At 42.9% G+C, this 26746-nt stretch overlaps 1 protein-coding gene across 6 annotated transcripts in view; it reads right to left on the reverse strand.

The window, feature by feature from the left end:
• The window catches only part of rnf6 (ring finger protein (C3H2C3 type) 6), a 67927-nt gene that overhangs the window by 22725 nt on the left and 18456 nt on the right, over nt 1-26746 (reverse strand). The window lies entirely within an intron of this gene.

Raw genomic sequence — 26746 nt, forward strand, 5'->3', positions numbered from 1 at the left:
GGGACAGACAGCCGTTAAGGGAAGAGATGGGTGGGACTGGTTTGTCGCACGCTCTTTCCGCTGCCTACGCTTAATTTCCGCATGCTCTCGACGATGAGACTCGAGGTGCTCAGCGCCCTCTCCGATGCACTTCCTCCATTTCGGGCGGTCTTTGGCCAGGGACTCCCGGGTATCGGTGGGGATATTGCACTTTATCAGGGAAGCTTTGAGGGTGTCCTTGAAACGATTCCTCTGCCCACCTTTGGCTCGTTTGCCGAAGGGGTTCAGAATAGAGCGCTTGCTTTGGGAGTCTTGTGTCTGGCATGCGAACAATGTGGCCTGCCCAGTGGAGATGATCAAGTGTGCTCAGTACTTCAATGCTGAGGATGCTGGCCTGGTCGACGACGCTAATGTTGGTGCGTCTGTCTTCCCAGAAGATTTGCAGGATCTTGCGGAGACATCGTTGATGGTATTTCTCCAACAACTTGGTGTTTACTGTACATGGTCCATGTCTTTGAGGTGGGTATTACTACAGCCCTGTAGACCATGAGCTTGGTGGCAGATTTGAAGGCCTGGTCTTCGAACACGCTTTTCCTCAGGTGGCCAAAGGCTGTGCTGGCGCACTGGAGGCGGTGTTGAATCTCGTCGTCAATGTCTGCCCTTGTTGATAATAGGCTCCCAAGGTATGGGAAATGGTCCACGTTGTCCAGGGCCATGCCTTGGATCTTGATGATTGGCTGGGGGGGGGGGGGGGGGGGCAGTGCTGTGCGGCGCGGACAGGTTGGTGGAGCATCTTTGTCTTATGGATGTTTAGTGTAAGGCCTCTGCTTTTGTCTGCCTCAGTGAATAAGTTGACTATGACTTAGAGTTCAGCCTCTATGTACGCAGACACAGGCGTCGTCCACATACTGCAGCTCGACGCAGAGAGCATGCAGAAATCAAGCACAGGCAGCAGAAAGAGCTTGCGGAAAACCTGTCCCATCCACTCTTTCCCTCAACGGCTATCTGTCCCACCTGTGACAGGGACTGTGGTTCTCGTAGTGGAATGTTCAGCCATCTAAGGACTCATTTTTAGACTGGAAACAAGTCTCCCTCAATTCTGAGGGGCTGCCTATGATGATGATGATGGACTGTAGCTTGATCACAGAGGTTGGAATGGTCTTGGATCTGGCCTGGAGACGGCAGTTGAACAGGTTCCCACCTGGTTCTGTAGTTTAGTTCCACTCTAGTGGGGGAGCTTGGAGTGCGAAGTGGAGCATGGCAACAAGGAAGATTGAGAAGAGGGTTGGCGCGATGACGCAGCCTTGCTTGACCCTGGTCCGGACGTGGATTGGGTCTGTAATGGATCCGCTGCTAAGGATCACGGCCTGCATGTCCTCGTGGAGCAGGCGGGAGCACATTATTCCAACTATTTTAAGAGCATTGTCATCACCAGCCTGCAAACAGCGTACACCACCAGGTAATTTGCTTAGTGGGCATGATTCAACAATGTAGGACATGGGGCTCAATTTTGGCAGAGCCCGTTTTTCAGTGCCGCATAAGTACGTCCGGAGATGCTCCAGAAAAAAAATGTTCCAACTTTGGCTGCTGACTGGCCTCTTCACTGCAGCTACGCAGCGTGGCCAGTTGCCTCGGGGGGGGCGGAGCATGCGTTCTGCGCTGGAAAATGTGCCAGGATGTCTACACATGCGCAGTGCAGAATAGTGATATCCGCGCATGCGCAGTAGCGCTTAGAGTTGGCAATCGGCCATTTTTAAAGAGCTGCTTGCGTCTTCGTGCCAGAAGAAGTGCTGTGTTCGGAAAATCACTGCTGAAAGCCAAATCAGTACTGTGTGTCTAAGAGTATTGGAAAAGTGCTGTGTCTCAGAGCAGCTGCAGCAATACAGCCACGTGGACCAAGGACAAAGAATTTCTTGCTGGAAGACATGTAGACACTAGTTCATGTCATTGAGAACGGATGGCAGGAGCTGGATACCAGTAGAGGTCACATAAAAGTGCCACCAAAAGAAAAGAAATGCTGGAACCAAATTGCAGAAGATTTCTGCGCATTGGTGAACACCAAGAGATCTGGAAGCCAGGGTAAAAAGAAATGGCAAGACCTTGGTCAAGTAGTTAGTGTAAGTAATATTTTCATTTATTCAATGCAATTGCAATTGTAAATGTGACCAGCTGTCTAAGTCCCACCCAGCAGAAAGACACCTTCTTTAAAAAGTTGCATTTTCATCTTTGCAGAAGAAATTGTCCCACAACAAAAAGGGAAAGGACTCAAACAGGAGGAGGCCCGCCAAATGTGCATGCACTGACACTCTTGGAAGAGAGGGTCGCTGCTTTGATGGGTCCTGCCTGGAGAAAAACAATCAGTACTGCACAAGTTGGGCCCACATTGGAGGGAGAGGGCAAGTCCTGAAAATTCATCATGGCCCTTCAAATCAACCCGCTACCTGGCCTGCTGTGTGTGATCCTACTCATGCCACCCATCCTGCCCCCTCCTCTGCTGCTAACCATTTGACTGTTGTGTTATATTTTGCAGAACTTGAGGCCAATCCTGAAGATGTAGATGATGATTCAGACGCAGATGAGCCTGAAGAGAACATCTTACAATTCAACCCAGAACATGGGGAGGGTGGGGGAAGAGAAAAAGAGTGGCGTGAGCTGGATGAAGCTGCCATTTTTCTACTGAAGATGGAGCAGGTGCAGTTCATGGAGTTGTCAGCCCCTTCCGTGACTAGTGGTTCGAGTTCTGGTGGGATATTCCATGGTTTCGCACATTCCGAGGTTGTGACTCCCACCGGGATGCCACGAGGCAGACCCAGGGTGAGGGGAAGGTGAAATCAACCACCCTCTCCTGAGATGCAGGATGCAACAGATCTGGTTCAGATGATGGCCTTCAGTGCGGAGAGCATAGACTTTAGCAGGGAAGTGTTACTACAGTTGTACAGAGCCTTGGTGAGGCCACACCTGGAGTATTGTGTACAGTTTTGGTCTCCTAACTTGAGGAAGGACATTCTTGCTATTGACAGAGTGCAGCGAAGGTTCACCAGACGGATTCCTGGGATGGCGGGACTGACGTATCAAGAAAGACTGGATCAACTGGGCTTGTATTCACTGGAGTTCAGAAGAATGAGGGGGGATCTCATAGAAACGTTTAAAATTCTGACGGGGTTAGACAGGTTAGATGCAGGAAGAATGTTCCCAATGTTGGGGAAGTCCAGAACCAGGGGTCACAGTCTAAGGATAAGGGGTAAGCCATTTAGGACCGAGATGAGGAGAAACTTCTTCACCGAGAGAGTGGTGAACCTGTGGAATTCTCTACCACAGAAAGTTGTTGAGGCCAATTCACTAAATATATTCAAAAAGGAGTTAGATGTAGTCCTTACTACTAGGGGGATCAAGGGGTATGGTGAGAAAGCAGGAATGGGGTACTGAAGTTGCATGTTCAGCCATGAACTCATTGAATGGCGGTGCAGGCTCGAAGAGCCGAATGGTTTACTCCTGCACCTATTTTCTATGATCACTCCTGGACACCATCAGTGGGGTGAGTGATGAGGTAGCGGGACTGTCGGGAGAAGTAACAGCAATGACACGGGAAATGGGAACGATGTCCGGGAACATCAGTGAGGGAATAGTGTCCATGAGAGAGGGAATGTCAGAGATAGTGCAAGGCATGGCAGTGGCCATGAGGGAGGGAATGTCAGAGGTAGTGGAAAGGATGACACTGGCAATGACACAGGCCATCAGGGAGGGAATGTTTCAGTCCGCTGAGACACTGTCAGGGTGCATGAGGGAGGGCATGTGCGAGTTAGCTGCTGCAATAAGGGAACACACCCAGACCATGCGCCCATTGACAGAATCAATTGCCACTCCCGCTGCAATCCCCACACCAGCCTCTGAAGAGCCCCAAGCCGGGTCCTCCACATTAACACCTGACCACCCAACACCCACCCCCCCTCCAATTAAGAAGTGCGCATTAACAGAGATGTTAGAAGACGAAAGCTTGGTACCAAGCCCAAAATCACTGCACCACCGCCTGCGGGCAGGGGTGGTGGAGAGTCCAAGACCGAGCGCAATGGGTGGTCTTACACTAAGGGGGATGAGAGATAGGTGCAGCCTTTCTTTGCTGCTGTTGTTACTGTTGTAAATGTTCTCACCTTAAAAGTTTTTTTCTCAGTTATGTAAATTTACAAGTTGTTGAGTGATTTTAAAGAGTCATATTGAAGTAAAGTTTGATGCAAGAATAATTTTATTACAGTAAAGTTAAGTACATTGTAAACTTTTGAATAAAATATATTTTACATTAAAACTAAATAGTGTTCCATTAACACAACACATTACAGAACAGCTCCAAAAAATAAACATGTCCATGTGGAATAGTTGTCGCTGAGCCCTCAGGCATCAGTAAAGCATTCACGGATGAGCTGCAGGCGCAAGGCTCAAGCAATTGTTAAAGGAGCACGATGGCCCGCCCTCCTACACCGTCATGCTCTGGCCTCAGGCACTTGCATGGTTTCCTCATCCTCGTTATCATTCTCCTCCAGCATCTTCCACATCATTATCATCAGTCACCCTCACCACAGGTGGGTGGTCTTACACTACCAGCTGCTGCTGCCTCATGATGGCTAAGTTATGCAGCATGCAGCACACAACAGTGAATTGACCGACAATCTCAGGGGAGTATTGCAAGTAGCATCCAGAATGGTCCAGGCATCCGGAACGCTGTTTCAAGATGTCAATGGTCCTCTCGATGATGTTGCACGTTGCATTGACAGTCAGCTTCCATCCGGGTTACACGTAGGGGAATCATGAGCGAGGTGGCGAGGCCATACCCTTTGTCTCCAAGTAGCCAGCTCTGCCCTTCTGGCTGCTGCTCAAACATGACAGATATAACGCTGTTGCATAGGATGAATGCATCCTGGGTGTTGCCAGGGTATCTTGTATCGACTGACATGATGCGATGCATGTCGTCACACAAGAGCTGCACATTAATGGAGTGGAAGCCTTTTCTATTCCTGAATATCTCGGAATCCTCCAAAAAGGTACTCGCAAGTCGATGTGGGTACAATTAATGCACCTTTGGGAAGCCAGCAATCCTTGCAAACCCGACAGCCCTGTCATGGATTGCTTGGACGGTCATTGGGCTTTGATTTTGCACACCAATCTCTTGTGTGGGACCTTGTCAAAAGTCTTTTGAAAGTCCAAATACATGACATCCACCAGTTCTCCCTTGTCCATTCTACTAGTTACATCCTCAAAAAATTCCAGAAGATTTGTCAAGCATGATTTCCCCTTCATAAATCCATGCTGACTTGGACTAATCCTATCACTGCTTTCCAAATGCGCTGCTATTTCAGCCTTAATAATTGATTCCAATATTTTCCCCACCACTGATGTCAGGCTAACCGGTCTATAATTACCCGCTTTCTCTCTCCTCCCTTTTTAAAAAGCGGTGTTACATTAGCTACCCTACAGTCCATAGGAACTGATCCAGAGTCGATAGATTGTTGGAAAATGATCACCAATGCAGCCACTATTTTTAGGGCCACTTCCTTAAGTACTCTGGGATGCAGACTATCAGGCCCCGGGGATTTATCGGCCTTCAATCCCATCAATTTCCCAAACACAATTTCCCCGCCTAATAAGGATAGTGAAGACAGAACCAAAGTATTTGTTCAATTGGTCTGCCATTTCTTTGTTCCCCATTATAAATTCACCTGAATCCAACTGCAAGGGACCGAAGTTTGTCTTCACTAATCTTTTTCTCTCCACATAGATAGAATCTTTTGCAGTCAGTTTTTATGTTCCCGGCAAGCTTCTTCTTATACTCTATTTTCCCCCTCTTAATTAAACCCTTGGTCCTCCTCTGCTGAATTCTAAATTTCTCCCAGTCATCAGGTTTGCTGCTTTCTCTGGCCAATTTATATGCCTCTTTCTTGGATTTAACACTATCCTTAAATTTCCCTTGTTAGCCACGATTGAGCCACCTTCCCCGTTTTATTTTTACTCCAGACAGGCATGTACAATTGCTGAAGTTCATCCATGTGATCTTTAAATGTTTGCCATTGCCTATCCACCGTCAACCCTTTAAGAATCATTTGCCAGTCTATTCTAGCGAATTCACGCCTCAAACCATCGAAGTTACCTTTGCTGACGTTCAGGACCCTAGTTTCTGAATTAACCTTCACTTTCCATCTTAATAAAGTATTCTACCATATTATGGTCACTCTTCCCCACGGGGTCTCGCACAAGAATGCTAATTAGTCCTTTCTCATTACACATCATCCAGTCTAGGATGGCCAGCTCCCTGGTTGGTTCCTCGACATTTGGGCCAGAAAACCATCCCGAATACACTCCAGGAAATCCTCCTCCACCTCATTGCTACCAGTTTAGTTAGCCCAATCAATATGTTGATTTAAAGTCACCCATGATAACTGCTGTACCTTTATTGCATGCATCCCTAATTTCTTGTTTGATGCTGTCCCCAACCTCACTATTACTATTTGGTGGTCTCGACACACCTCCCACTCGCATTTTCTGCCCTTTGGTATTCCGCAGTTCCAACCATACCGATTCCACATCATCCAAGCTATATGTCCTTTCTTACTATTGCATTAATTTCCTCTTTACCCAGCAATGCCACCCCACCTTCTTTTCCTTTCTGTCTATCTTTCCTAAATGTTGAATACCCCTGGATGTTGAGTTCCCAGCCTTGGTCACCCTGGAGCCATGTCTCTGTGATGCCAATTACATCATACCCGTTAACTGCTATCTGTGCAGTTAACTCTTCCACCTTATTCCGAATACTCCTCGCATTGAGGCACAGAGCCTTCAAGCTTGCCTTTCTAACACACTTTGCACCTTTAGAATTTTGCTGTAATGTGGCCCTTTTTTTTTGCCTTCGGTTTCTCTGCCCTCCACTTTTGCTTTTCTTCTTTCTATTTTTTGCTTCTGCCTCCATTTTACTTCCCTCCGTCTCCCTGCATCGGTTCCCATCCCCCTGCCATATTAGTTTAACTCCTCCCCAACAGCACTAGCAAACACTCCCCCTAGGACATTGGTTCCGGTCCTGCCCAGGTGCAGACCGTCCGGTTTGTACTGGTCCCACCTCCCACAGAACCGGTTCCAATGTCCCAGGAATTTGAATCCCTCCCTTTTGCACCACTCCTGAAGCCACGTATTCATTTGAGCTATCCTGCGATTCCTATTCTGACTAGCACGTGGCACTGGTAGCAATCCTGAGATTACTCCTTTTGAGGTCCTACTTTTTAAATTTAGCTCCTAGCTCCCTAAATTCGTCTTGTAGGACCTCATCACGTTTTTTACCTATATCGTTGGTACCTATATGCACCACGACAACTGGCTGTTGATCCTCCCTTTTCAGAATGCCCAGCAAGGGTCAAGGAGACATCCTTAACCCTTGCACCATGGAGGCAACATACCATCCTGGAGTCTCGGTTGCGGCCGCAGAAACGCAGATTGGAATTCAGAAGAATGAGAGAGCTGATCTTATCAAAACCTATCAGATTATGAGGGGGCTTGACAAGGTGGATGCAGAAGATGTTTCCACTCATAAGGGAGACTCGAACTAGGAGGCATAATCTTAGAATAAGGTGTCACCCATTTAAAATGGAGATGAGGAGGAATTTCTTCTGAGGGTTGTAAATCTGTGGAATTCGCTGCCTCAGAGCTGTGGAAGCTGGGACATTGAATAAATTTGAGAGAGATAGACAGTTTCTTAACCGATAACGGAATAAGGGGTTATGGGGAGCAGGCAGAGAAGTGGACCTGAGTCAATGATCGGATCAGCCATCATCGCATGAAGGGCTGTATGGCCGACTCCTGCTCCCATTTCTTATGTTAACAAAGGGATAGGCAAGTCCCAAGCTGTTTAATCTTTCCTTATAACTCACGCCACAGTTCTGCAACCATATCCTTGTAAACTTTTTTGCACCCTCTCCAGTGCTTCTGCGCCCTTCTTATAGTATGCAGACCAAAACTGTGCACAGTACCAAAAGTGTGCCCTGACCAGAGTCCTGTACAAGTTTAACACAACTTCACTACTTTTGAATTCTGTACCCAAAGAAATAACTCTCAGTGCTTTGTCAGCATTTTTAATTGCTGTGCAGATCTGCAATGCTGCTTTTAATGATTTGTTCACTTGTATCCCTAAATCCCTCTGCTCTACTACCCCATTCAGTTTCTTATTTCCTAAGGTATCGGTGATGTTTCTATTTTTCCTACCAAAATGCATCACCTCATTTATCTATGCTAAAGTTATTTGCCACTTAACTGCCCAGTCTGCACGTTTTCTGATATAAATGATCGGAAGTTTTGCGATAGCTTTACAAAGCCCTGGTTCGATGACATCTGGAGTATTGTGCACAGTTCTGGGCACTATTTCACTGAAAGGATATATTGGGTTTGCAAGGAGTGCAGCGCAGATTCACCAGATTGTTACCAGAGCTGCAAGGGTTAGATTATGAGGAGATTACATAAACTTTGCTTATATTCCCTGCAGTATAGAAGGTTAAGGCATGATTCGATTTAAGTTTTTAGGATTTTGAAAGGAATCTGGAGCGAGACACATTTTACGTTGGTTGGGTGTCTAGGACAAGAGGACGTAACCTTAAAATCAAAGCTAGGGCATTCAGGAGAGTAGTTAGGAAACATTGCTTCACGCAAAAGGGTGGTAGAAGTATAGAACTCTCTCCCAACAAAATTCAGGAGATGCTAGCTCAGTTAATAATTTTAAATCAGAGACAGATAAAGGGTATTAAGGGACATGGAGCCAAGACAGGTAGATGGAGTTAGGATACCGACCAGCAATGATCTCATTGAATGACAGAACATTCTCAAGGAGCTTGTTCCTATATGGACTTTTACTGCACTGTTTAAATTAAGGTGATAAAGAAAAAAAGAACTTGCAATTATAAAGCACATTTCATGATCTCAGGACATCTTAATGAAGTACTTTTGAAGTGTAGTTACTGTTGTAATGTCAGAACCGCAGCAGCCAATTTGCACACGGCAAAGTCCCACAAACAGCAATGAGATCATGACCAAATGATCTGCTTTAGTGATGTTGGCTGGTTGAGGAATAAATATTGGCCAGGAGATGAGGAAGAACTCCTCTGCTCTTCTTTGAAATGGTGTCATTGGATCTTCCATGTCCGAGAGAAGGAGACCCTAGATTTCTTCTCCGAAATACGATACCTCTGACAATGACTTCAGTACTGAAGTGTCAGCCTCGATTTTCTCTTCAGGTTTCTGGAGTGGGACTTGAATTCACAAACTTATTACTCAGAAGCAAAAATGTCACCACTGAGATACAGCTGACACCACAAAAAACAAACAGACAACCTATAAAAAATGAACTGTCGGCAATCCTGGAATAACAAATTCTTCTTTCTGGATGTCGAGTTCGAAGGTTGTGTTTAATTTATCCTAAACCAACTTCTCTCAATTCCTGCAACATAAAACATCGAAGATATGAAGCACCTATTTTTTTTTTTTTTAAAAAAGCTTTTACAGCAGGTAAACTGATGCCTTATACGAAGCTGTACTAAATGTAGTGTTGCAAAGGGATAACTGCTGGCATGAATCATTGATATGCAGCTCCACATCAGAGATTTCTACTTGAATGGACTGAGAAGTGATAAATTTATAGATATATTCTGTAAAGATTGGAAGGGTTGATCTCTCTTGTTGGAATAAATAAAGAAGTTTTTGTTCCAGATATTTACCATCTAAATGAAGAAACCCACAGATTCAAGGAGGAAAAGCAACAATCATCTTCCTTTATGATAGGTATGACTCCAGACACTGAGTTTTCTCCCTGATCCCCACTGACTTCTGTTTTACTCGGGCTCCTTGGTACCACACTTGGTCAAATGCTGCCTTGATATTGAGAAGACACTCTCCTCACCTCCAGATTTCAGCCTTGTTGGGACCAAGGCTGTAATGAGGTCTGGAGGTCTGTTGATGACTCCTTCCATCACTTTACTGGATGATTGGGAGATGGCCGGATTGCATTTGTCCCATGGACAAGACATTCCTGGGAAATATTTTGCATTGTTGTGGAGATGTCAGTATTGTGGCTATCCTGGAACAGTTTGTGTGGCTCGCTCTGGAGCACAGGTCTTCAGTATTACAGCTGGGATGTTGTCAGGACACGTAGCCTTTGTTGTCATGTTCAATCAGCTGTTTCTTGATGTTCATGGAGTGAATAAAATTGGCTGAAGACTGGCACCTGTGATGGTTAAGACATCAGGAATAGGCTGCGAAAGATCATCCACTTGGCAGTTCTGGCTGAAGATGGTTGCAAACGTTTCAGCCTTATATTTTGCACTCCACCGTCGTTGAGGATGGGGATGTTCATGGAGCCTTCTCCTGTTAGTTGCTGAATTGCCTACCACCATTCACAACTGGATGGGGCAGGTAGCTTTGATCTGATTTGTTGGTTGCAGGATCGCTTAGCTCAGTTTAGAGCATGCTGCTTTCACTGTTTAAGATACATGTAGCCCTGTATTCTAGCTTCACCAGGTTGGTATCTCATTTGCAGGTACACCTGGTGCTACTCCCGGCATGTTCTCCTACACTCCTCATTGAACCAGGGTTGATCACCTGGCTGGCTTGATGGTGATGGAGTAGTGAGGGATCCATAAGGTTGCAGATTATGGTGAAATACAATTTGGCTGCAGCTGATGGTCCACATCACCTCATTGATATCAAGTTTTGAGTTGCTAGTTCTGTTATTCTATCCCACTTATCACAGTAGTAGTGCCACATGACACAATGGAGGGTATCCCCAGTGGTCTCCACAAGAACCAAGAGTGGTCACACCTACCAATACTATTATGGACAGGTGCATCTGCAACAGGTAGACTCGTGAGGGCGAGGTCAAGTCGGTTATTCCTTCGTGTTCATTCGCTCACCATCTACCTCAAGCCCAGTCTGGCGGCTAGGTCATTCTGGGTTTGGCCAGCTCAGTCAGTGGTGGTACTACCAAGCAACTCTTGATTATTAATCTTTTTGAACTGCTATGGAACAAATGCCAAAATGCCAGAAAATGGCTTACCACTTGATATAAAGAAAATATTCTACCAGTGAAAGGAGTTTTGCAATTTACAAGTTACAGACAGGCTTACTGCATAGTGGGCTTGAGACAGATTTTTGACAATCACACTCACTTACATTTTACTGGTCAATTTCTCATGGGCTGTCGAGAGCAAACGTAGTATTGAGGTCAAGCAAGATTACAGGGCAGGTGAATAATTGGATCACGGCAGTGGAAAGGGAAAAGGAATTGTGGACTGGAGAGGGGATGGTGGAGTAGAGGGTTGGACAGAAATGGCAGGGAGAGGGGAAGGTGGAAAACAGGATGGCGGGGGAAATATGGATGGGCATGGGTTGAGCGAAGGCAAGAAAACTATTTGAGAGAGAGTGTTCTCACTGAACTGGCAAGGATCAAGTTACCTACCACTGATCTATATGCAAGGGTAGGAAAGGGAAGAAAATGAAGAGGTCCCCTACCTCTAAAACTGCTTTTTTTCCTCATGAGGTCAGTGGGGGGAGGGGGGGGGTCAGGGGGAAAGGTAGTCAACTCTACCAATAGTCTATCCATAGCCTACCTTTTTGTAGATGGGGGGAGGTTTGTGGGTTAGAGCTTAGTCACCATCCATCAATGGCTTGATTTTGATCTAGCATCAGGTAGCAGTTTTCCTGATGAGTTGTCTCAGGTGTTCAGCTCAACAGGGTTAGACAGTTTGTAATTTGCTATTTAACTTTGGTGTACATTATATCGAAAGTAGGTAGCTTATTTTAGGGAATTGCTTTGTTTTACTTACCTTGAGCACGTGCTTGGTTGGAAGAGGAAGGAAAATACACTTCAAAAACAGAAAAAAAACCACACAGTAGATCCCTAAACTAAAGTTACAGATCTGACTTTCTAGCTGCTTTACTTTGAGGAAACACTGACCATTGTGGATGCCACCCAGTGGTGAGAGCATGCTGCTGAATGCATAGTCAAAAAAGTGGTACATGGGAAGCAAATTTTATCTTGATGTGCAACATTATGTGACCTATCAAGAACTATCACAGCACCTGCTTAGAATTTGGTAACGTACTCTTGCACTTCTAATATGCAACAGATAGTCTTAATTTTGTATTTGCTCAACTGTATCATATGGATACAAACGTTACCTTGCATGAGTTACACTCCTTCCATTTTAAATACATTTTTTATTTTACAACATAGGTACGATCTGGTTTTGTCCTCCACAACAGTTAGGGAAATATGTAATTACCGGTACTACCTAACATTTTATTGATAAAGTTCGGTGTTTCCTTTAAAAGGAGGTTCTCATTATCAGGATCCCTTTTCAAATTAAACAATGTTGGTACACATTAACATCTTTTCTCTGTTCTATCCATTTATGAGGACAGAAGAGCCAGTGCTGACAACAGGGGACACTGACTTCAAGGATTTACCAAGGTACTGGAGAGCTAAACTATATATTACTAGAGGTACAATTATAAACCCAAAATTTGTTCTGGGTTTCTGTCCACCTTTACTGCAAGATCCAGTGCACCTCAATTCCGACCCTTCACACACAAATTTTGAGATGGCACCCTGTTCATATTAACATGGATCGCCCAAAGAAAATAATTCAACAAAAAACACAGAATAAAATTGAATAATTTTAAGCTCAAGTATTTTTTTTTTTAAATAGGGCTTTGATTGTGAGAGCTCCATTTTGAGATGCATTAAACAGTCAAGCAATTTGACTTATTCAATCCTGTCAGAGGCAGTGATAACATTATACAGTTCATGAATAAATAGCATATTCGCTGACTCACTGCAACCATCAACCTTAGGTTTACAAGCAATTCCAATCAAGTTTCTCATATATTCCTACCTTCACATTTGTAATGTAAAATTCTCACATTGAAATGACACCCTCCTGCCAGTCGTAGCGCCTTAGTTTTGCATTACCCAGCTTGTACTGCAGATAAACTCCCAAGCTCCAACCAACTCTGCTTATCTGAATCATAGAATGATACAGCACAGAAGGAAGCCATTCTGTCCACCATGCCCGTGCCAGGCCTTTAAAAGCTATCCAATTATTACCACACCCATGCAAATTTTTCCCTTCAAGTATTTATCCAATTCCTTTTTGAAAGTTATCGGTTTTTCAAATTATCAATTTTTCTACTTAACTACAAATAACACATTCAAATATTATATAAAAATAAGATAATGATGAATGACTTAACTGACAGCTCAATAAAGTTGGTGTGCCCTGATCTAATTATCCTGTTACTAACCCCACTTCACCTGGTCTCGGTTTTCCAAATGCAATGCCACAGAAGATATCACTGCACAATACTTACAATTGTGACCAACATATTTTGACATCACGCATTTTACATTCAAATCTTTGTCATATTTGCATCCAACTGGCTTAAGTTTCAAATTCAAAAAATAAACAAATCACAACTGAACATACGAATCAAGAAGCAGCCAGCTCGAATGAAAACTTCCAATTGGAAAGTTCAAAAAATTCAATTCGAGAGCAGGCAACAATAAGTATCAGTTAAAAAAAATAATGGTCTAAATCAAATTTGACCATCTTGGGGTCTCCACAAAGCTGGTCTTATTACTGACAATAGATTCACAACATAATGAAAGCCATAGAAATGCCTCTCGAAAGGTTTCCAGTCAGAGGCCTTGAACTCTGAGCTAGAAAGCAGAGAGTCGTGGTGAGCAGTTGTTTCATCAGACCAGAGGGAAGTATACAGTGGTGTCTTCCAGGGGTCAGTATTAGGACCACTGTTCTTTGATATACATTAATGGCCTGAACTTGGGTATGAAGAGTATAATTTCAAAGTGTGCAGATGACACAAAACTCAAAAATGTAGTGAACAGTAAGGAGAATAGCAGAACTCAGGAGGACGTAGAGTGGAGAAATGGGCAGGTAAAATTTAGTGCAGAAAAGTGTGCAAGTGAGTGCTGTATTTTAAAAGAAAAAATGAGAGGCATCATAAATTAAATGGTACAATTTTAAAGGGGGTGCAGGAACAAAGACATGGGGGTTTACTTACACAAAACTTAAAAGGTGGCAGGATAAGTTGAGAAAGCAATTAAAAAAGCCAATGAGATCCTGGGCTTTATAAATAGAGGCAGAGAGCAAGGCAGTTTTGCTAAACCTTTGAAAATTCTCAGCAGGCCAGACCAGTATAAATTATTGGTTAGGCCTCAGCTGGAGTATTATGTTCAATTCTGGGCACTACTCTTTATGAATGATGTCAAGGTCTTGGAGAGGGTGCAGAAGAGATTTAGTAGAATCATACCAGGGATGAGGGACTTCAGTTAAGTAGAGAGACCAGAGAAGCTGGGATTCTTTTCCTTACAGTGGAGAAGGTTAAGGGGACATTTAATAGAGGTGTTCAAAATTGACAGGTTTTGAAGAATCAATAAGGAGAAACTGCTTTCACTAGCAGGAGGGTCGATAGCCAGAGGACACAGATGAATGTAATTGGCTAAAGAACCAGAGGGAGATGAGGGGAATTTTTTTTCCCCCCACAACGAATTGTCATGATCTGGAATGAACTGATTGAAAGCGTGGTGGAAGCAGATTCAATAGTAACTTTCAAAAGGGAATTGGATATATACTTGAAATGGAAAAAATGGCAAGGCAATGATGAAAGAGCAGGGGAGTGGAACTAATTGGATAGATCTTTCAACAGAGCTGGCACAGGCACGATGAGTCGAATGATCCAGCACAGAAGAAGGGCATTCTACAATTCCAAGTCTGAGCTCCAAGTTTATGTAGATTCCCAGACTTGTCATTACCTGCTCGAGACGAACCATGGTAACCTTTGCCACTGGATAAAGGCTTAGCTTTGTCAAGCCTGTGTGGTAGCTGGTATGCAAAGGTCATCACACGTTAAAAAAATCCACATAAAGACATCTTCCACCCCCTCAATTGGCGTTCAGGACTGGAACATCGGGTCATTCATTGAAACATCTGTGAACTCATGTGGAAGCAAGTCATCCTCGTTCGAAGGACTGCCTATGATTATGTTTCTATCAGAACTCAATTAACAGCAAAAACAAAATGAGTGTATAAATCAGCAGAATTTCTAGAAGGATTGTACCATTTCACAAGCGTTTATAAACCAAGAACTGCTTTCTATAATTTAACATTACTTAACTTTCAGGCCTTCCAACATTAGATGATAGTGCTGTTCCTCCAGCCAGTGTCTCCTAGCTACTTTTCTTCGAATATCATTTAATGTAAATTTCTTCAACAACTTGCAATTGTATAGCACCTTTAATGTAGTAAAACATCCGAAGACTCTTCACAGAAGCATAATTAGACAAAGTTGATAGCAAGCCACAGAAGGAGATGCAAGATGAGGTGACTAAATGCCAAGTCAAATAGGTTTTAAGGAGGTTCTTAAAAGGAGACGAAAAAGGTGGAGAGAATTCCAGAGCTTAGGGTCTCCGCGGCTGTAGGCACGGCTGCCAAGGATGGGGCGAACGGAATAGGGGTTATTTAAGAGGCCGGAGCTGGAGGAGCATATCATTTCAGGAGGGTTCGAAGGCTGAAGGAGGTTACAAAGATAATGAGTAGTAAGTCCATTAAGGAATTCAAACACGCGGATAAGAATTTAAAATTGGAGGCGTTGGGGGACTGGGAACACAAGGATGAATAGGACTTGGTGCTGGTTATTATACAGACAGCAGAGTTTCAGATGAGCTGAAGATTATGGAGAGTGGAGAATAAGAGGCTGATCAGGTGAGCATTATTGTAATGGTGGGTAAGTGGGAAGGGATGGGTGATGAAAGATGAAGTGATCAGCAGGAGTGACAGAAGGGCAGCAAGGGGTTAAGAAGGACACAGGATGTGAAGATGTACTGCAAAGGATAAAAGTGGTAAGGATGTGTTAAGCACAAGTGAGTAGAGAAAGGGATTATATTGGGTGTGATAAGAGGGAGCAGAGTGCAAAATAGTGGGAGTGAGTGGGCTGGGAAGATGCAACAGGGATGGTGTGATGCAGTCAGTGCGTTGAAAAGAGCCACCAAGGCCTAAGAGTTACATTTTCCCTGGATGTAACCCGCAGGCTTCAACAGCTCCTTTCCTTGACTGAAAGTAAAGCAGCAAAAATAGAGCAGAGATAGTGACCGGAGAAGGAAAAGTGCAGAGATGAGCTGGTGAAGAGACAGTTGGAAGCAGAAAAGGAGCGACAGAATGAATGCAGACAGGCAGGCGAGAGGGATCACATTTGCTAACTTTCTATGAGCAATGCCACAGGAGATCCACTTAATAAATTATAAGTCTTGCATCTAGTGCATACTTCCTGTTATGTAACACTTCCACTGTCACACTTTGTTGATTAATTCAAAATGAAACAGCAGCAAATCAGAATTGAAGAGGTAGGGAATGTATGTATCAAAAGTGAGGACGACAGCTAGAGAACTGTAGTATGAAAACAATAAACTCTGAATGACCAATCAATTGAACCTTTAAAGGCAAAAACAATCAAATGACTATCATCCATGATTTCTTTCCCTCAATAATGAAATTTTACATATTTCACACTAACATGAATTAAACCTAAACTATAAAGTTTGATATTTTTGCTCAGAGCTGTGACTGTAGCAGAAGGCAGTTCCTGAAATCTGAGAATGTGCAATGCACATCATTTCAAATGCATCAGGAACATTTAGGCCAACTAGAAAACTATTTTCTTTCGACTCCAACATTATCCAATCGTTGTTATTTGAAGGAAAGCTGCAAGATTTCAAATGCGTTCTTCAGATAAAATGTTTATTTAGAGTGTTTTTTTAAAAAAGAGAGAAAATGAACAGTAAAGGCTAGAGACTTCATATTAGAACAGATTGTATTGATATTACACGTCTTATAGTTTGTTATTTTCAAATTATGAACAATCTATTTTTATTTCTCTGTGGAAGAGACAATGTGCATTTATACATAATAGTATTTCAGTTGTGCATTTTTGATGATTTGAATACAAATAGAATGATGAAGTAAAGATTTAGAGGCTGCAGAAAAGATTTACAAGAATGGTTCCAGGGATGAGGGATTTCAGTTATATGGATCGACTGGAGAAGCTCGGGTTGTTCTCCTCAGAGCAGAGAAGATTGAGAAGAGATTTGATCAAGGTGTTCAAAATCATGAGGAATCTAGATATAATAGAGAGGAATTGTTGCCATTGGCGGAAGGGTCGAGAACCAAAAGACAGATTTAAGGTGATTGGAAGATTCAAAGGCGACATGAGGAAAAACTTGTTTTTTTTTAAAAAGTGAGTGGTTATAATCTGGAATGCACTGCCTGAAAGGGTGGTGGAGGCAGATTCAATAGTTGCTTTCAAAAGGGATTTAGCCAAGTACCAATTGAAGGGCTACAGGGAAAGGGCATGGGATTGGGACCAGCTGAAATGCTCTTGGAGAGCCAGCACAGGCTGGGCTGTAACGATTCTATGATTCGAAGTAGGTGTTCCACTGAATTTTTAAATAAAAGCAGTTAACTTTATTCTTTACATCAGAAAATGTGTCATGTACACACAATCCCATTGTTTCCATTTAAAAACTGTTTACATAAGCTTTGCTGTTGAGTGAAAATACCAAAAGCTGTGCGAGATCAGATTAATGTATGAAAAAAAGTAATTAATTTTTTCTTCAATGTTTTTAAAATCACAGAACACACCATTTTAGGTCTCATCTCATTGGGCTTGAAATCATGGCCTCTCAGGTTGTGGATGATGTGCACACATGCCTGTCGATGCCCAGCAAGTTCCTGGTTTAGGCGTTCACTGCGCATACGCCTAAACCAGTCACTTGCGATGTCAAAATTTATTTTGACAGATGGCACGCATTCCCGGGAGAAGGGCCTCCAATCATGAAAAAGTAGGGCTACTTGCACAACTCCTGCTCAACGAATGTCCTTCAAAATCTTACTCCTGGTAATAGCAGGCATTCGGCCTGCTTTTACCAGCACAAGAGTTTTAAAAGATAGAATAAAATAAAATATAAATTTTTCTATTAAAACCCTGCCAAGTTTAATTTTACCATTATTAAAACATTTCTAAAAAATAAATGTCTAAAGCATTCAATTTCAATTAATCTTTGTGAAGGGTTGTTTTAAATGTGTTTTTGGGTGCATCCCCATTTATAGAAATGGTGATCTCTGTAAAAATGGAACTCATTATTACTATGAATGGGAATACGCCATATTCATTGATTGGTTTGGCCCGCATGATCCCAGGATGCGCATACACTCCTGGAATACGTGAACCTCTGCGCTGGGCTGCGCATCGAGGCCTCGGAGCAGAAGTCTTTGTTCCTCTGGGAATGTTACAGGAGATGTGGTCGTGTATTTTTTTTTTAATCATTTTGGCTGTCACGATACTCTGTGTTGAACTTGAGGTAGCACACCTGTGTATATATGCAATTTCATAGAGGATTGGTGCAAATATTGTATTCATAAAACAGCAAATCAGAACTGAAGTAGTAAGAAATGTGCAAATTCAAATGAAGGGAGATGTGTAATAATTTTGATTTTAGGCTGATATTTGATCAGCCATCCGTTACACATCTCATTTTCAATGAAATCAAAATTACCCCAATATGAGCAAGTATGAAAATTGATCAATCAAAATCACTCAATTTGATTCTGAACTGAAACAAAATCCTAGAATACAACATTCAGCTATGATTATTAAGAGAAAAAGCTTTCATTTTCTGTCATCCAGCATGACTGAATTATTTCATTTATACCACACACTAGTTATTGGGTTAAACAACACATTCAGCATTTGGAGAAAAAAAAGAGGTAGAGTTTAATACTGAAATAACGGGCCCAAGTTTCCACAAGAAAAAAAACGGGCGCCCCTCCGAGCTGGGCGCCCGTTTTTCGCGCCACAAAGTGCACCTAAAAAAATCCTCGGTATTCTCCACCTAATTGCAGGTCCTCTGGCCCTCGGTGCAGCCAGCACGAGCTGTGGGGGGCGGGGGGGGGCAGAGCCAGGTCCCTGCGCTGAAAACAGTGCCGGGACCTCTGCACATGCGCGCAACAGTGGGCACGCAAGTGCAGTAGCTCCAGGCGCCGAACTGTGTGGGAGGGGCCCGAAGCACGCAGCCCCTAGCCCTGGCTGAATGGACTCACTGGGGCTGGTGAATAAGGCTCCTCTCACGGCCAGCTCCTGCTCCCCCGCCCCCCCCCCCCCCGACCAGACCCGACACCCGCTCCCCCCCCCCCCCCCCCCCGCGCCTCCGGACCAGACCCGACACCCGCTCCCCTTGCCTCCGGACCAGACCAGACCCGACACCCGCTCCTCCCCCCTGCCTCCAGACCAGACCCGACACCCGCTCCCCCTGCCTCCGGACCAGAACAAACCCGACACCCGCTACCCCCCCCCCCCCCCCTCCCTGCCTCCGGACCAGACCAGACCCGACACCCGCTCCCCCTGCCTCCGGACCAGAACAAACCCGACACCCGCTCCCCCTGCCTCCGGACCAGAACAAACCCGACACCCGCTACCCCCCCCCCCCCCCTCCCTGCCTCCGGACCAGACCCGACACCCGCGCCCCCCCCAGCCGACTGACCCGCTCTCTCTCTCCCCCTCCCTCCCTATCCTCCCCTCCCCCCTCCCTCCATCCATCTCCATCCCGAACCTCCCCTCCCCAACTCAACGCCACCTACCTGTAAATCTGGTGCTGGGGACGGGCCCGTTCAGCCTTCGGTCCCGAAAGGCCTGCCTGAAGCACTTTCACACAGGTTGGATTTATTTGTATAATATTTGTATAAGTATAAATAAGGATTTATTATAGAATTTAATGACTTCCCTTCCCCCACCCCGCCCCACCTCGTTCTGGACGCCTAATTTGTAACCTGCGCCTGATTTTTTTTAATGTGTAGAACAGGTTTTTTCAGTTCTACAAAAATCTTCACTTGCTCCATTCTACTTTAGTTTGGAGTACGTTTTCACTGTGGAAGCTTTCAAATCAGGCGACAGTGGCCAGACACGCCCCCTTTTGAAGAAAAAATTCTGTTCCAAAGTAGAACTGTTCTACCTGACTGGAACTGCAGAAAAAAAAAATGTGGAGAATTGCGATTTCTAAGATAGTCCGTTCTCCACCAGTTGCTCCTAAAAATCAGGCGCAAATCATGTGGAAACTTGGGCCCAATGTGCGGTGAAGGGATTGTGCAGTACCACTTTGGATTAGAGATCGGTTTCCTTTGAGCCACTGATGAGATAGTATAAAGAACATGGCAAAAGAAATAGTCCCAGTGCAAAGTGGTTTGGGGTGTTAGCTAATGCACAAATGGAAGAATAACTCAGGTCTTTATTTCACTCCTGAACACATTAAAACCCAGCAATGGTTAATTTTTTTGTGTAATTTTCTTTATCCCAGATCGATCTTAATATACGTGAACCTTCATCATTTCCTCAGAAAGTAGTCCAATACTTCAGTCTGCACCAGGTTCAGTGCAACTCCAGTCTGATGCACAGCAATATTTTCAAAGTGCCCAGGTGGTCCACTGGACAGAGCACTGTGCACGAAAGATCAGAGATTAGTAGCTCTGAGTGTTGTATTGGAGACAGTTAAATGAAACACAGCAAAGATGATGCGGTCAGAGAGGTAATGGAGGTGCAACGCCAAGATCAATTTGAGTCAATGAAAATGGTGCTCAGAGAAATTTACAGTTTTGCCTGTCATGCGTAAAATCAAATTTATGCCAATATTGGGCTCCAGTGCAAGTTGATAATTTAACCACTCATTCCTTTTTTGGGAGGAGTGGGACATTTTCAGATTATTGGTAACTTGAGCATTGACTGAGCACAATAGGATGAATCACCAGACTTTAATAAAAGCATAGAATGCAAGTGAAGTTATGTTGTGCCAAAAAATTCTCAATTATGACACACAGCAATGTATTTCAAACAATACACAAAGTTGCAGATACATCACTGGTTTTAGAATGCGTTAAATGAACTTTTTGGGATTATGTGACATATCCACAGCGGGCACAATACATACCAAGGAAACCTTTGCACAGCATTTGCAACCTACTAATTGATCAATTTATCAGTCCTAGGACCAAATAAAGGTTAAACTCTGGAGCACCAATTGTGAGCTGCAGAGAGAAAGCCATTGGTTTTCTACTAATACATTGAGCAGGTTAATGAATATCTGCTGGTTATGAATTAACAAGAACAGGAAGCAGAGGTTCACAGAATAGGTGAGCATGTGGAAGAAATTTTTCTGAAAAGCTTTGTTTTGGAAGAATGAAAACAGCGGCTGAGTTGCAATGGTCTACAATGTAGATGACACAGGAATTTAAAAATTCCAAAGGATTTTTTTTTTAAAAAGCACTAAACACAGAAGTGAAAACACTTGAAGTTTACTTAAAGCAGTTGATAAACATACAAATAAATATAGTATTGTTTTCTTCGCATAAAACAGTAGGAATTGTCATTAAATATGAAAAACACTTAACATTACATATTATGGTAGAATTTGTTTCATTTAAAAACTCCAAAACATAAGAGCTAAAGTAATGCAATGCATTAAAAAAATATATTGCACTTAATTTAAAAAAAAAATTTGTTGTTTCAGTGTGAATTGACTACATTTTGGGAGGACTTATCACTTAGACAACCTCTTCATAAGCTGACAGATCAATGCCACTTCAACCTGAAGGCCAAATAAAGGCTAAACTTGGAGATTTGAATGGTCACATTTCAAGACTGCACAGTAAAGACCAGCTGTTTCTCCCCCCCCCACCCCGCCAATATGATAAGCAGGTTCATGAGAAACAACTTGCTCTGTCAAATGGCACAACAATATAAAATGTCGTCAACTCACTGTACATGAGCATTTCCATATCCAGCAGGCAATTTCCCTACTGCAGCTTAGTGTGGCTATGAAGTAGATTGTGGAAGTGTTCACACCAATTGTGAGGCTGTATCCCTTTTGTTCCACTGGCTCAATTGTGAACTAGTTGCCTAGTTAAATACATCTGGAATGCTGCCTTTCAACATTTTAGTGAATCATGGATCATTGCCTTGGACATCGCCAAAGTGGTCAATACGGTTTGGCATCAGGCACTTCGAAACAAGCTACCATTGTGTGGCTTCCAACCAAAGCCATGTTCCATTGCTGTTTAGTTTCCTCTCAAAATTGCTCTATCTATCCCTCAGTTGTTGGTTCCTGCTCTTGACTCTTGTTCAATTAACTCAGCTTCCCTAGGCTCTGTTCTCCCTTTCTCTCCTTCTTTGTTAAAAATCTTCTTCACTTCTATCTACTTTTTTGCTATTGATTCCACTCTACTTCAGAACATATGCCCTGAGTGCTCACAATCTGCAGTCCTCTGACAACAGAATTGCTGAATCACTACATCTTGATCATCTCCATGTCCTCAAAGACACACTTTCGTCATGTTTCTCTCAACAGCTCGTACGGTTTACATTTGATAACTCCACCGTTACTCCTTCTTCACTACTGACCTATCTCCTCTGATCTTAAATGGCATGACCACATCTTCTCCATTGCTAAAGCTACCACCAGGAAGCTTGGGTTTCCTCTTTAATGCCAAGTGTCAGCCTGGCTCCATTGGTCACGCTCTTCCCTCAGAATCAAAAAATTGTGGTTCAAATCCCACAATGGACTTGAGCAAATAATTTAGGTTGACACATCAATACAGTTCTGAATATCTACTTGTTCAGACAAATGTAAAAAAATCCATGACTTTTCGAAAAGGAGTCCGATCTCATGGTGTTCTAGCCAAACTCAACCAACACTACCAAATAGATTGATCTGGTAGGTTTGCACTAAATCTTCACCACACAAATTTTCTTGATCATTTGCACCACTTGCAAAGTCCGTCAAATTCCTCTGCTGCTCATTTACATAGCTCTGACCCATGCAAAGAATTTATGCAAATAATGCACTAGCGTAGATCAACACCCAATAATTTAGGCTCAGTACAACCCAAAATTACCAGATATTGTGATACAGATTTCTTGAGTTTGATAGTGATTTTCCTTGTGATTTTAGTTTCTGAATTTTTCTTATGAACCTGCAGTATACTTAACCAAAGTGCTGTCTGTCTCAGCACACCTGAAATATCTTCGGACTAAGCAGCTGAAATTGCCTTCCCACTGGGCATACACCTGTTCTGCATAATAATGGAAGAGGAAAAAAGAGCATCAGGGACAAGATGCTCTGAAGAGTGCCGCACCATGGCAGAAGGCACTGAAAAAGAGTAACGTCATAAGTACAGGAACACAATGGCCCTGAATTTGCGACCTTGAAAAATGTGTTCACAAAGATCTAGCATCGATCTAGCAAAGATGTGGCATTGATTTCAGCTCTCCTGGTATTTGTTTGAATCTGATGCCAAATCAGGCGATTCTCCAGCGTTCAGAAACAGTGATGTCATCAAGCTGGCTTAGCAGCCAATCACATTAAAGAATTCTCAGACAGCAAACCAAGAAGTAAAATGCACAGAATCTAATTTACTTTTTATAAATTTTACAGGGAGCGAAATAAAGATTGGGACATACACACAGGATTAAGGTACAAGCTGAAATAGCAAACAAACTTTTAAAAATAATTATTTTTAAAACAATGTAGTTCTTAATTATATTACTGGAAACATTTGACATCTCACAAATATAAAATTAGGTTTTCAGAGCCAGAACTGTTGTTCAGCAGTCAATATGCCATTAATAAAATATAGTTACACCTTTTTCAACAAGGCGGAACTTTTTTGGGGAAGGTTTAACAGCAATATTGCAGTGTAATAAGGAAAGTTTTCATCCTTGTGTGAGATTTCAATTGATTGCCAGCTCTGTGGAGTTCCACAGTACAACCTGTAGCAGACTGACTGACTGCAACTTCAGGATTTCCACATTTATCTGCACATGTGCTGAATCCTAAAATTGCTGCTAGTTTCAGAGGGGTAATGACAGCAAAAGCTGACAGTTTTACTGTCATTCCCACCGCAAGATCTGGGCCAATGCAAATTCATCTTTGTTACAGGACATAGCAATGGAATCATTGCATATAGAAATGAGTAGCTAAACCAGAAACAAGTTCATCTCCAGAAGTCTGATGGTAAAATCCCAGATGATCTCAACTGGACTACTGTGTTCAAATCTAGATTTAACATAGATTCATACTCCCTCATTATGCAAGTTTTGGTGTTTTTTGCCAGACTATTAAATATTCAGCACTGTTGCTGTGAAGTATCAAAGTGGTCTGGCAGTGTTGTCTAATACATCAGCCCTATGTGGCTAATTGCATTTCTGATAAGTAAATAAAAACTGAGCAATAGACACCATATACGTGTGTACTTTGACCTTTTGTGTGTTTGTTGGTAAAATGGCAAGATGAAAAGCAGCATGTGGAAATGTTTTTTGAGCTGTATGACTGTTACAATATTATCTATTTTTTCATCTTTGGAAAATAAAGTTTTCCACTAATAATGTTGCCATATTCACAACTGTGGCTAGTCAGCAATTTCTATTGGACAACACTACTGTATTTTACACTCCACACGTGCAAGTTTCCTTATTTTACAAAAAAGTCAACTAATCAGCAATAAAAACACATGCAGTCTTTTATTTTCTGAAAATACACCATTTTTTTAAAAACTTGTAAAGTATGCAGAGATGTAACACAAATGGGCAACAATTGGTGGTGCTGTACCACATTTGTGGTTGCTTTACATCAGTTTTACATCCCAATGTAGCCAAATGAGTTCCTCAAAAAAAATTCCAGCACAAGTTCTCATCAGCAAAATTGGCACAGAAACCAGCGCAAATTTCGGTGTATTTCTGCATAATTACAATCCAGGAAATGTGGGGCAATTATAACATAAGAAAATAGGAAATAGAAGGAGTAGGCCATTTGGACCCTCGAGTCTGCTCCGGCATTCAGTAAGATTATGGCTAATCTGATCTTGGCCTCAACTCCACTTCCCTGCCCGCTCCCCATAACCCTTGACTCCTTATCGTTCAAAAATCTGTTTATCTCCACCTTAAATATATCTAGCCTCCACAGCACTCTGGGGTAGAGAATTCCAAAGATTCATGACCCGCTGAGAAAAGAAATTCCTCCTCATTTCTGCTTTAAATGGGTAACCCCCTTATTCTGAAACGATGTCCCCTAGTTCTAGATTCCCCCACAAGTGGCTACATCCTCTCTGCATCTACCCTGTCGAACCCCCTCAGAATCTTATACGTTTCAATAATATCACCTCTCATTTTTCTAAACTCCAATGAGTACAGGCCAAACCTTTCTTCATAAGACAAACCCTTTCATCTCAGGAATCAACCCCGTGAACCTTCGCTGAACTGCCTCCAATGCAAGTATATTCCTATTTAAAAAAGACGACCAAAACTGTACATAGTATTCCAGGTGTGTTCTCACAAACGTCCTGAACAGTTGTAGCAAGACTTCCCTACTTTTATACTCAATACCCCTTGCAATAAAGGTCAACATTTCATTTGCCTTCCTAGTTACTTGCTGTACCTGCATGCTAACTTTGTGTTTCATGTACAAGGACCCCCAGATGCCTCTTTATCGCAACATTTTGTAATCTCTCCCCATTTAAGTAATAACTTGTTTTTTTATTTTTCCTGCCAAAGTGGATAACCTCACATTTTCCCACATTATACTCCATCTGCCAAATTTTTGCTCACTTAGCCTATCTATATCCCTTTGCAGATTTTTGTGTGTCCTCCTCACAACTTGCTTTCCCACTTATCTTTGTATCATCAGCAAATATGGCTATTACACTCGGTCCCTTCATCCAAGTCATTAATATAAATTGTAAATAGTTGAGGCCCCAGCACCGATCCCTGTGGTACCCCACTAGTTAGTGTTTGCCAACCAGAAAATTACCCATTTATCCTGACTCACTGTTTTCTGTTAGTTAGCCAATTCTTTATCCATTCGAATATATTACCCCCAACCCCGTGAACCTTTAGCTTGTGCAGTAACCTTTTACGTGGCACCTTATCGAATGCCTTCTGGAAATCCAAATACACCACATCCAGTGGTTCTCCCTTATCCACCCTGCTCGTTACATCCTCAAAGAACTCCAGCAAATTTGTCAAACATGATTTCTCTTTCATAAAATCATGCTGACTATGCTTGACTGCATTATAATGATCTCAATTCATTTGCGAGTGCTTGCCATGTGCAAATGGTTTCCATGCTTTCATACATAACAGTAACCGTACTGCAAAAGTATTTAATTGGCTGCAGGTATTTTGGGTTGGCCAACCTTTATAAAATCAAGTACTTTCTTTTTTTTGCTGCACTCCTGGGCAGGATACAAGAAAGCACTCGTTCTGATAGGTAATATTTCTCATCTCCAGCCCCTCTTCCGATTACAACTATGTGTCTTTTATTTTTATTTCTCTAATTTCCAAATATACCATCCTACATGTCTGCTTTATTGAAATCGAGACACATTTTACTTTAACTCATCCTTCCCTGGATGTCAGAACTGTCAGACACCACAATTTCCTGCTTCAAGCTCTGAAAATGTAAGATTGGTATTGTCTCATCACTTTTAAACCTTGATGGATGTGGCCCTCAAGCTTCTCAATATAAAAAGGGCAACCCTCCAGCTTCCACCGTAGGAACCAGAGAAAGCCTTGTAGTGATTTCACCCATTGAAGACATGCTTCCCTTACTGCTTGGCAGGCAGGCTGCCTATTTGAAGCT

This window comes from Pristiophorus japonicus, chromosome 10 (genome assembly GCF_044704955.1).
Source record: "Pristiophorus japonicus isolate sPriJap1 chromosome 10, sPriJap1.hap1, whole genome shotgun sequence".
Lineage (NCBI taxonomy): Eukaryota > Metazoa > Chordata > Chondrichthyes > Pristiophoridae > Pristiophorus > Pristiophorus japonicus.